General features: G+C 43.9%; 1 long non-coding RNA gene across 2 annotated transcripts in view; it reads left to right on the top strand.

Moving 5' to 3' along the window:
* The first annotated feature begins 4,168 nt into the window (after positions 1-4,168).
* Positions 4,169-10,900, top strand: part of LOC121288911 — a 31,900-nt gene continuing 25,168 nt past the window's right edge. For both annotated transcript variants that reach the window (XR_005945473.1, XR_005945472.1), the window contains exon 1: positions 4,169-4,368. This is a non-coding gene — a long non-coding RNA (uncharacterized LOC121288911). The remainder of the gene's footprint in view (positions 4,369-10,900) is intronic.

Below are 10,900 nucleotides of genomic sequence, written 5' to 3'. Positions count from 1 at the left end.
GTCAAAGGTAAAATCTTCTTTATTATTAGAAAAATGACAAGCAAAATGAGCCTCAACATGCATTTTATATGTGCTTGTCATTTTCTTTAAAGTACAGCTAATATCTGACTTCTAGCTGCTGAGCCCACATATATTGTTTTCGTTTAATAACAGGTGTGGTCGTAAGGAAAGTGCCAAAGCTAACAGACACATTCAGGAAAACCCAAGAGTTCAGGGATGGACTTAGAGAAATTTCTAAGCAACTTCTAATTGCAAGAGGACATGAACACGTATTTAATAGTATTGTGACTACACACAAATTAAGGGATGGGCAGAGGTCAATTACAGACATACATAGGGACCGAAGTTGGGGAGGAATCGTCCCAGATTTGCACTAAGTGCGGTAGCGGGCAGGTAAAATGATGTTTTACCCATTGGGCACGATGGCGGATTTTCACGCTGTATCGCCCCAAACACACAGCATTACTTATGCATTCCCAGGATACATGCCATTTCAATGGCAGGCGGGCTGTCATTAGCCCACGGTGCCATCATCTTGCTACTTTGTCACCCCAGGCACCACATTTATAGTACAACCACGCTAGGTGTTTCCAGTCCAGGACTGCAGCAGAGGAGACATAGCCCTGAGAGGCAAGAAGACTACAGCCCTCGAGGTCCTTTTGGACGTTGTGGAGGCCCGCTGTGATGTCCTCTACCCCTGCTTTAACCACAGGAGGGGCAGCTACATTACCACTCCAGCTTGGTAGGCGATGGCAGTGGTAATCAGTGCCAATGTTGCACAAAAGAGGATGATGATCTCATCTGTGCAGTCAGGGTATGGCAACCACCTCATCATTCTAAACTTACACACTCAAGCCCATCACACATTCACTGGCATCTCAATCTCTGCCAGCTCAAGGGACATCATCACCCAGTCTCACACACATACCCTCACATGTCCATCTGGCCTCATCTCTTCTGGAGACTGCCTCCTCAGCCCTCACCATCTTGAGGCGACTTGCACAGATCAATATGTGCCCCAGCACACACCGTGTGATACTCTCCTTTCCCAGTACAGCCCTTGTCTTGCAGCCTCTTCCCTTGCCTGAGGCCACTTCTCCTTTCCCAAGCACCTTGCCCTGCAGCCGTTGAAAAGTCATCCACATGTGTTTGACCTGGCAGGTAGTGACCTACCTGTGAGCCCCTCTAAAAGTGATGTGATGCTATCTGTGAAGCCTGGCGCTGATGACTGCGAGTGCTGACCAAAGCAAAGTAGGCAAATAAACCTTGAAGTCCCGAGCGAAGTGCAGCCTGCCAAGTGCACGCCTTATTATGCTGTTGTGAAACATATCAGCGTGTTTTCCCACTGACAAGGGTGGACAATCCAGCAGGCTGGCCTTATAATGATATGCTGATGTATTACAATGAGGTTCCCAACATCCGATGACAGAGAACGCGGTCCACCATCCATGGGTGGAGCGGACAATCGCAAACTGGTTTCACGATGTTGTGAAACTGATTTTTGGCCTTCTCACCTTATTGTCTGCTCACACCACCGAGCACGCCTGACGCCAGTGGACACGGAAAATCCCAGCCTTGGTTTTAAGCCAGAATGTATTTAAGCACCGAAATCATGCTTGCACATTTAAGCCAAAATTAACAAAGCTTTGCTCCCCAGGTCTGGAATTAATCCCTGGACTAGATATAATTTTGTATACTTGATCGCAGTATTTGAACAGTATGTTCTAATGGACCCAATGCTGATTGAATGGTGAAGTAGTGCTTGTACCAGAGGCTTAACACCAGTACCATTGAGAGTGATGTAGAGAAACAGATGCAAGTTATACTAGCAACTTTGCAATGTTCTGTGATCAAGAAAAAGAAAAATCTGCGTATAAAGTGCAAAAATGTAGTCAACTTTGTGAACTTGCATCCAGCATTCTGGAGATTTTGAATCAATGCAATGGGATTTTGGTTTAGGATTCACACAAAATTCATATCACAATTGGCCCATAGGATTTGCTACAGGATAATCAGTTCCTCACTAAGGATACATTCATGAGATACTGCAACACATCCTGGAGTGTCAATTAAGAACATGGCCTTCTACAGGTTGGAGGCAATGGAGAATTCTCCTAGACTGAGCATGCTCAAGGAATATTAAACATTAAAGGAGCCAGAGCCAAGATTGTAATTGTATGGTGATACAGCTTGGGGAAATGTCATGGAAAGGCTTGTCCTAGAGATTACACTTTTAGTGTTTTTGCCGGTTTAGTGAAGAACCTGGAGCAGCACTCAGGTTGTCACCACCCCATCCCCTCAAGTATCATTTTCTACCCTAAGTCTGACCTGTTGGTCAGTTCAGCATGGGTGTTGGCCCATTCCCTACCATCCCACAGGCATCTGTAGAAGTGCCAATGGAAGTGCACTCTCCTGGAACAGCTCTTTTCTCAGTGGAAGTTTTGGACATGGATGTATTTCTTCCTATCAGTTTCAGGTAACCAGGACAACAAGAGGATGTCCCCCAATTCCAGGATTCTTGCACATAACAGAATGTGGAGGGTATATTTGCTGCAAAGCTGAAGGAAGTGCTGAGAGTGGGTAGACATCTGCAGCAATTGCATTGCAGACTATGATTCTAACTGTTGAAAGGAAATCTGGAACAGCACTTTCAGGAATACATGACCATGGGCATGCTAGTAGACTAGCGAAACTGCACCTCAACTCCAATAATTGCATTTGATTACAGTTTAAGATTAAGTAATAGGTTACAAAATGGGGACTGAGGTAAGGGAATATGACCACTTTACTGTGAAATACTTGCATAACTAAATAAGTGATTGTATTTTATTCATGGATTATGTTGTTTGGGGAAATAAGGCTGTCCTTGGCAGTCACAGGTAAGCATGAGTACAGTGAATGTGAAATTTGTGGAGCCTCCATTCTGTGGAATACTGAGAAACAATGGCAGGCCCATTCACTGGAAGTGGTTCTCAACCAGAGTTTTGGGCTATACTCTCCCTGTCTGAACACAGTGCCTTAGGCTCCTTTGTACGTGAAAATAATATTGTATTAGGAGGTGCTGTTCCTCATCCAGACAATGCAGGAGCAAGTCTCATCCATCCAATTTACAAAGGTACATTGCTCCAGCTGCTTGTCACTTTAAATGTAAATGTTGCTCAGCAAAAATAATGGCTGTACAAACAAGTAGGGCCGGGAACCAAAAGGTGTTTACAAAACATTCAGTGTGCGATCTGCAAAATGTTCCCGATCAAAAAAATGTAAAGGCAACATAAATCAACAACAGCCTGCCTTTGAGAAGCAATACTGTGCTTGGCATTCAAACACTCAGCTATTGGATGGTAATAGGGACGTTAATTGGTTGGAGGCGAGACTTCTGCCCCTCACGCAGGAGGAAGTTTCACCTCAGGGAGCTGCCGGCCATCTGATGGGCCAGCAGATCTACAGTCCCAGCAGTGCTACTGGGAGCAGGGGCCATTGCTAGGACTACAAGTTGCCCTACTAGTCTGAGTGCTGGAGCCCACAAGACAAGTGTCATGATGGGGATGGGAGGGGGGACACGGGTGGGTGAGGGGAGAGGAGTTGAGGGGAGAGATGGTGGGAATCATGATGGCAAAGACAGGCGGGGATGGTGCACCTGGGGGAGGGGGCGGGGGGGATTAGCGGAGGCAAACCTTGGGGAGGAGATCCGATTTGGAAAGGGGGACAGTGATGGAGGTGCCTCCCTATCCTTTCCCAACTGAGGCCTGGGCAGGATGGCCCGGGCTTCCTCCCCAGTCCCTGAACCCCTCCCAATGTCCAAAAAATTGCAGCTGGGTGGGAGGTGGCCCTTAAGGGCCCCATCTTGGACGAAAGCTGTGTATATTCAGCATTTAACAGAGATCTACGCATGTTGGAGCATGGCTTCCTCTGCGTCCTCTTAAAGCCACTGCCCCGAGGCCTCACAGGACTGGAGTGGACAAGCAGCGTTTTCCTGTGTAATATGCTTTGGTCCCTCCCGTACTTTCCTATACTTTCTTTGCACTTAGGTTGCTACACATGGCTGACTAAACATTAAGAAAATGCTGGAAACAAAGTGAGTAACTTTTTAAATCTAAGGCTATGATTTCATTTGTCAGTTATTTTGAAGTGAGTGATTTTTGCCCCTTTTAGGATAGTCCCAATGTTTTTTCATTTTTCCTCCTTTGGCTTGGCCTCTGTTTCTCTTTGTTTCTATTACTTCTGTTTTTCAGGTTCCCTTTTCCCTCCCACTACTGAGTAATCAGTGTCCAGTCAGAAATCAGAGCATCTTTAGTCTGAACCGTTCAAACCAGGGAACTATTGTCACATGCCGGGGAAACAAAAACAAGGCTTCTGGGATTCTCGGAGGTAATGCATTTTTTTTTCTAGGATTGCATTTTTCATTGTGATCTTTAAGTTGACAGTTTTAAATCTGATTTTTGTTTTGAAGTTTTGGTGGTCATTTATAATGTACCACAGGAAGATGGCTGTAAAAACAAATGAATAGCTGTGGTTTGTTGTTTTCCTGCTCAGAGGAGCATTTGGACCTGATTTTCTCCTTGAAAACAGGAATTCCTACAAACTTAAAAGTACATCTACCATCAGTTCATAGTGAAAAGCTATCCCTTTGGATTCCAGGTACATTATTAGCTCCTGTTAATTTGGATAGATCAATTTACATTCTTGCTCTTCTCCCAGTAAGAAACTGATTTGGATTAACAAGGAGCCATTGAACTCTGAACAAGGCAATCTGGTACTAATCATAAACCACTTCTATGCTGACCCAGTTTTGGATTGGATTCCGGGAGCCTGACATTCATGAGCCAGCTTCTGTATTTACAAAGCTAAATTCCATTCAACAAATGAGCTGAATTCCAGAGGAGAGGTGAGAGTGACTGCCCTTGACATCAAGGCAGCATTTAACCTTGGGTGCCCCAAGGAGCCTTGGTAAAACTATTGTCAGCAGGAATCAGGGGAAAGTTCTCCACTGGCTGGAGTCATACCTAACACAAAGGAAGATGGTTGTGGTTGTCAGAGGTCAATAATCTCAGCCCCAGTACATCACTGCAGGAATTCCTCAGCATAGTTCCTAGGCCATCCATCTTCAACTGCTTCATCAGTGCTCTTCTATCCAACACAAGATCAGAAATAGAGGTGTTTGCTGATGATTGCACAATGTTCAGTATGATTCACAACTCCTCAGATTTGAAACAGTCTATGCCCACATGTAGCAGGACTTGGGCAACAATTCAGGCTTGGGTTGCTAAGTGGCAAGTAATATTTGTCTCTGCTGGCAAGATCGCTCTCTAACAATGGAGAACCTAACCATCTCCCCTTGACACTCAATGGGGTAACCCATTGCTTGAAACCCCCACCATCAACATCCCTGGGGGTCACCATTGACCAGAAACTTAATGGACCAGTTAGAGCTAAATACTGTTGCTTTAAGAGCAGGTCAAACACTGGGAATTCTGCAGCAATTAACTCATTTCCTAACTGCTGAGAGCCTGTGCCCCACCTACAAGGCACAAGTCAGGACTGTGTTTGAAAACTTTTCTCTTGCCTGGATGAGTGCAGACCAACAACATGACTTAATAGGTGCTTCCAATGCAATTGCCAGCAGCACTTGTGTAAAGCCTACCATTTTGGTTTTGGGTGCTGGTAGACTGATATCACCATCCACACATACAGGCTAGAAATGTGTTTCACCGTATGGGTTTTTGCAGAATTTCTCCCTACATCAGGTTATGTTCTGGCCAGAAAACAGTAAGTTGCAAATTTAAGATTGCATGTTCACAATTGCTTACAGACCTGTGAGTTTGTTGCTTTGCCACTGAATCCACATCACAATACAAATTGGAAAATTTGGCACCAACGAAACCAGGTTATATGACAGAACTACTTCCCTGGAATATAGGTGGTGCATCACTTTCCTCAGGAAAAAGGTTGCACTTGCATGAGTTATCTACTGGTTCCATAACACCTAATTTCTCTATTTCTTCATTCTGTCTCACTGTGTGGCTATGTCTCTTTAGGTAAACCCTTTTATCATGTCCTGTGGTGTCAATTTTGACTTTTGGGTGGCTGACTGCCAGAGGGTGCTGGTTGATTGTCCCGGTGGCAAAGATATGGCTGCAATACCGAGGCTTCGAGGCAATACCAAGTCTTATGATCTCATGGTCTCTTATGGTCTTATGGCTCCGACAACAAGCTGCGGGGTGTGAAATGAGTGTTTCAATGCAGCTCACCAGATTAAAGGTAGCCAATATGGCCTGCCTGGACTGGCAACAAGGTAAATGTGGGAGAATCATGATCACAAAGAGGGGTCCTAATGCAGCAGCAACCAGGATTATTTTTCTCAGCACCCAAAGGAGCACTCATGTTCCACCTGGCCCATAAAAATAACTTCAAACTTTTGCTAGGCCTCTTCAGATCTATCATTATTGAATGAGAGAAGGCACAGCACATGATCTAACACTAGGGTCTGGATTTTCCTGAGGGCTTCGGGACTCCAGTGTCAGGACCAAATGGGGTTTCTGAGCCCACATGTAGGGGCAACAAGATGTGTGTCGCAATCTTTCAAGAGGTGGCCTGTAAGTTTTAGTTTTGGGACTCACAGATTACCTAAAATCAGTAGTCAGGGACTCATAAGCAATCTGAAGGTTGTCTATTAAGTTCATTAAGAAGTGACTGTCTAGATATGGCCAAATCATTTCTTCCTGCAGCTACTCCTACCAGAAGCTCTGCTGCCACATATGTTGATGACGTTCCATGACTAACTATGGAGTTTATTCTGTGTCAGGTCCCAGATTCTTCACAGGTGACTGGCCGCTTGTCTTCCAAAGCATCATGTGAGTGTCCCGGAAGTGTCACGCATCTTGCTGGCAGCTTCCCACATGGCTCAAGAGAAAATCATGGGCAGCTTCTCTCACATACAGCTCCTACTTCCATATAACTATTGATGGCTGAGATCTGCTATCCCAGTCATGGGATTGAAGTGCGAAACACTATCACGTAGCATGGATTTTGAAACAGAGGAAGAGAATTTAAAAAACAATATTGCTTATCAAAAAATAATATAAACATAAAAAAACATGAACAGAGACAAACAATTTTAAACTTTTGGGGAGAAATGCATAAAACCAAGTTTCATTATTCAATGGAAAACATGGCCCTGGAGAGGATGCACCACCTATGCCAGGGCCATCAACATATCCCAAACAGGAGGTCATTATTATGATTACCGACAGATTCTGATCTAGGAACTATATATTTTTATGGAAAAGAGCAAAAACTGTTTCCACTGGAGCAATTTATTAACTTGGCAAAGCCAACATTTCAAAGCTGTTTGCTTCTATACATAGTGTACTTTCCATTTATTGTGTCACTACATCAGGAACACACTTTATATATATATTTTTAAATATGACCATAGATGCTGAAATTGAACTCAAACAAAATTGCAAGATTTATTTGCAGTTGAGTTTTTTCCCGCAATACATATTGCTTCCATTTAGTAAACTCATTGTTGATCGCAGGTTATTTCTGAGAGATTTGTATCACAGTTATATTGCCTGCGTCACACCAGTGAGAAGTTAAAAATAATGGAATGTTCCTTCATTAGTGTTATGTTCTGTTTGGTTTATGAGAATAAATACAGCATTCATTTTTACTTCATGAAACATTCCACAACCGCAAATGGGTATCAAATTGGGATTTAAAACTCTGCCAAGTATTACTTTTTGCAAAATGGTTAATGCCCTTGTGTAAAATTGGGGATCTATTTATTTTAAATATATTGATGACTTTGGTAAAATAACCCACCTAGGAATCGCCTCCTTTTAGCTACCTAGGCTCTGGAATTTCCTTCTTTTCCCTCTACATCTCCTCCTTCCTGTTCTCCTTTTAAATCCACCTTTAAATCCATCCTTTTAATCAAGTTTTTGGTCACCGCTCTGATGTGTCCTTCCTTGGCATCAATTGTTTTGGTCGCACCTGTCAAACGCTTTGTTTTTTTTTAATGTTAAAGGTGCGATATAAATTAAAGTTGTTATGCCTATGCAAGAATTAGACTTACCAATTGCCCCAGCTGATCATGTCTCCATGCGAGCGAGGTAGTTAATGTTGCTGGCAATCTTCAAAGATTTAGCATTCTCTCAGGAATCAAGGCTCATTGAGCTATTGGGTGGAATTTTCCCAAATAAAGGGTGGTAGGTTTGGTTGCACGTAAGGAGTTAAATCCCTAAAAACAGTGTTGGGTTGGGAACCTGACATCATTCCACCCCATTCTGGGTTTTACCCAGGCTTGTTGAGGATGAATGGGAAACCCCCATGTAGCACTCAGGTAAGGCATTTAAATATTATAATAAGCAATTAAATTCTGTTTTAATCAAAGATTCTACATTTAACGGGCAGTGGACCTAATTCCCAATCTCTGTCCTTGCCAGGGTCACCCAAGGCAAGGACAGAACGGTGAGCGCTCCTTCCGGCTGCGAAGCCTTTGATCATTGAAATTAAAGAACTGCAGCCATGGCCATAGGTGAGAGGTTACTGCTCACAGCATTCCTTCAGTGCTTTCAGTGCAGGCCTGGTCAATGGCATTTTCCGACTGTCAACTTTCACTGCAACATAGAAGCAGCTTATGCAGCTCTACCTTATACCTCTGGCAAAGAACAAAAGGAGCAGCAACACCAAGACCAAAGCACCAGCAGGAGTAGGAACAACAGCAGCAGCAGCACCAGCTGCCTTCTCCTCAATGTCCTGCCATTCCTCAAAGCAGAAGGGATGAACACAGAGATCCAGCACCAAAAGGTGATACCTCCACCCAACATAGGATCTACAGGCAGAGGATCATCTGTGAGCACCACTGCCTCAGGAGGCTCAGGTTTTCATGGCAGATTGTTGGGGACATCTCCTTCCCAGTGGACCAGGAGGGCATTGACACAAGCCAAAAAGGTGACTGTCACTGGATCCCCATCTGGGTCTCTACCTTTCCGTGAGGTTATGTGCTCTATTCTCTTGCAAGTAGAGAAAACAGAGAGTTTTGACTGGTAAGAATGACGTGGGGTAACAGGGAAGGGCAACATATGTGGTGGATGGCTGTGAGGCATGGGTGTGAGAGGGAAATAGGATGAGGTGAGTGTTAGTGCTGCCTGTTCAGGTGGGGATTTGAGATGCCTGCAGAGAGAGGAAAGAGCGGAGCTGCAAGGTGCATTGACCTGAGGAGAATGCTGGGGAAGTTGGAATGTGGGGCACTGTCTCTAGGCTGGAGGGATCACACTTCTGCTGCTGACTTCCTTGGTCACCTTCATGCACTCTTGCTTGGTTGCAGAGATTGTCCTCTTCCTCCCGTCCTTGGGAGAGTTCAACTCCCTGCAGTCCCTCAGATCCCACAGCAGCACCTCCAGGTAAGAATGAAAGACCCAGTAAACAGCCCTCCCAGGTTTCCTTTCCATTCCGATTTGTGCTACAGCCTGAAATATCCATCTCCGGTTGACTCATTCTAACCCATCCTGTGGTCTCTTTGATGAGAAACACTTTTTTTGAAGACCCTGCGATTCATCCTGCCCACCCCTCCTGATTGGTTGTGGATCCCGGAGGCAGGATGCTCATGGCATGGCCCAGCCAAAAAGCCTCAACTAAAGCCCAATGAAGACTTCAATGAGTTCCTGACCCACTCATGGTACCACCATTCTGGCAGGGACTAAAATTCTGTCCTCTCTATCAGGTCCCACAGGTTGCATTAGCAGGATGAGGTTGCCTTGACATTTGATTTGGAAACACAGAGACAGCAACCACTCAGTCCCAAGAGGTTCATGTGCACAAAAAATCAGCTCACCATTGCTACAACCTCAGGACATGTAGGAGAAGTTCACATTCAAGGTTTAAGGCGCAGAGAGACAGGAAAGATCTGCTCTGATGACTGAATGAATTTTGTGGTGACACATGGTAATACAATGAATACAATAATATTTTGATCTTTATCAATGGAATAAAAGCAGAATGTTGTGGGAAAGGGAGATGCTATTGTGTTTACCAAATATGGTAAAGCCAATTCTTCAATGCTGTAGAAACCCAAGCTGGGATATAGGGTGTATCCACAAATATATACATAAGTTATATATTTTCACAAGAAAACATCTATTATCAAAGCATTTCTCACATTTCATGAGACTGGCACTGGAATCTTCATTCTTCTGCTCTAAATTGTCTGCTTCCAATTCATCCTCCCTTCCTCAGTGGTTCCTCAGCCTTCAGTTGTATTCCTCTCCAATTATGCCAGATGCAGAGGCCAATGATTATCCCTGATAATTGAACATGGAGCACCACTTGACAGTAGAATCATGTTTTCAATATCGGTACATGTGTTCTAGAGTTACCGTGGTAGACATATGGGCCTCATTGTATCACTCCTCAGAGGCACAGTGGCAAATTCTGACTAAGATATGTTATCACAGGAAAAGGCACTTCATTGGCTGTCAAGTGCTTTGGGATGTTCTGAGGTTATAAAATGTTCTATATAAATGCAAGGTTTTCTTTCCTTTTAACATCAAAAGCCAGGTTTTCAAGGGTAATTCTTATCTCCAAATTAGCAGATAGCTGTTACAGAGGTCTGTCTTATTATCAATGCACCACTGCAAATGCCAGGCTACTTTGTGTTAATGTACAGGTACTTTTTCCTGTACTAACATATCAGCTGCAACTTTAAGGAGTGATATCCCTTTCTGTTTATGTAAACCACCATATTCTCAAATAACAGTCTCATAACTACATGTGTGCATGACCCTTGAATGCTTGAGAAACCTGCTACACTGAACAATCACAATGTCCTCTCAAAGTAGTTTCCTCAGTTCTTTATTAAAGATCTCAACATAAAAGTTTATTGCAGCTTCATCCTAGG

This window comes from Carcharodon carcharias, chromosome 16 (genome assembly GCF_017639515.1).
Source record: "Carcharodon carcharias isolate sCarCar2 chromosome 16, sCarCar2.pri, whole genome shotgun sequence".
Classification (NCBI taxonomy): domain Eukaryota; kingdom Metazoa; phylum Chordata; class Chondrichthyes; order Lamniformes; family Lamnidae; genus Carcharodon; species Carcharodon carcharias.
Note: the sequence above shows the minus strand (reverse complement) of the source record. Positions and strands in the feature narration are given on the sequence as shown.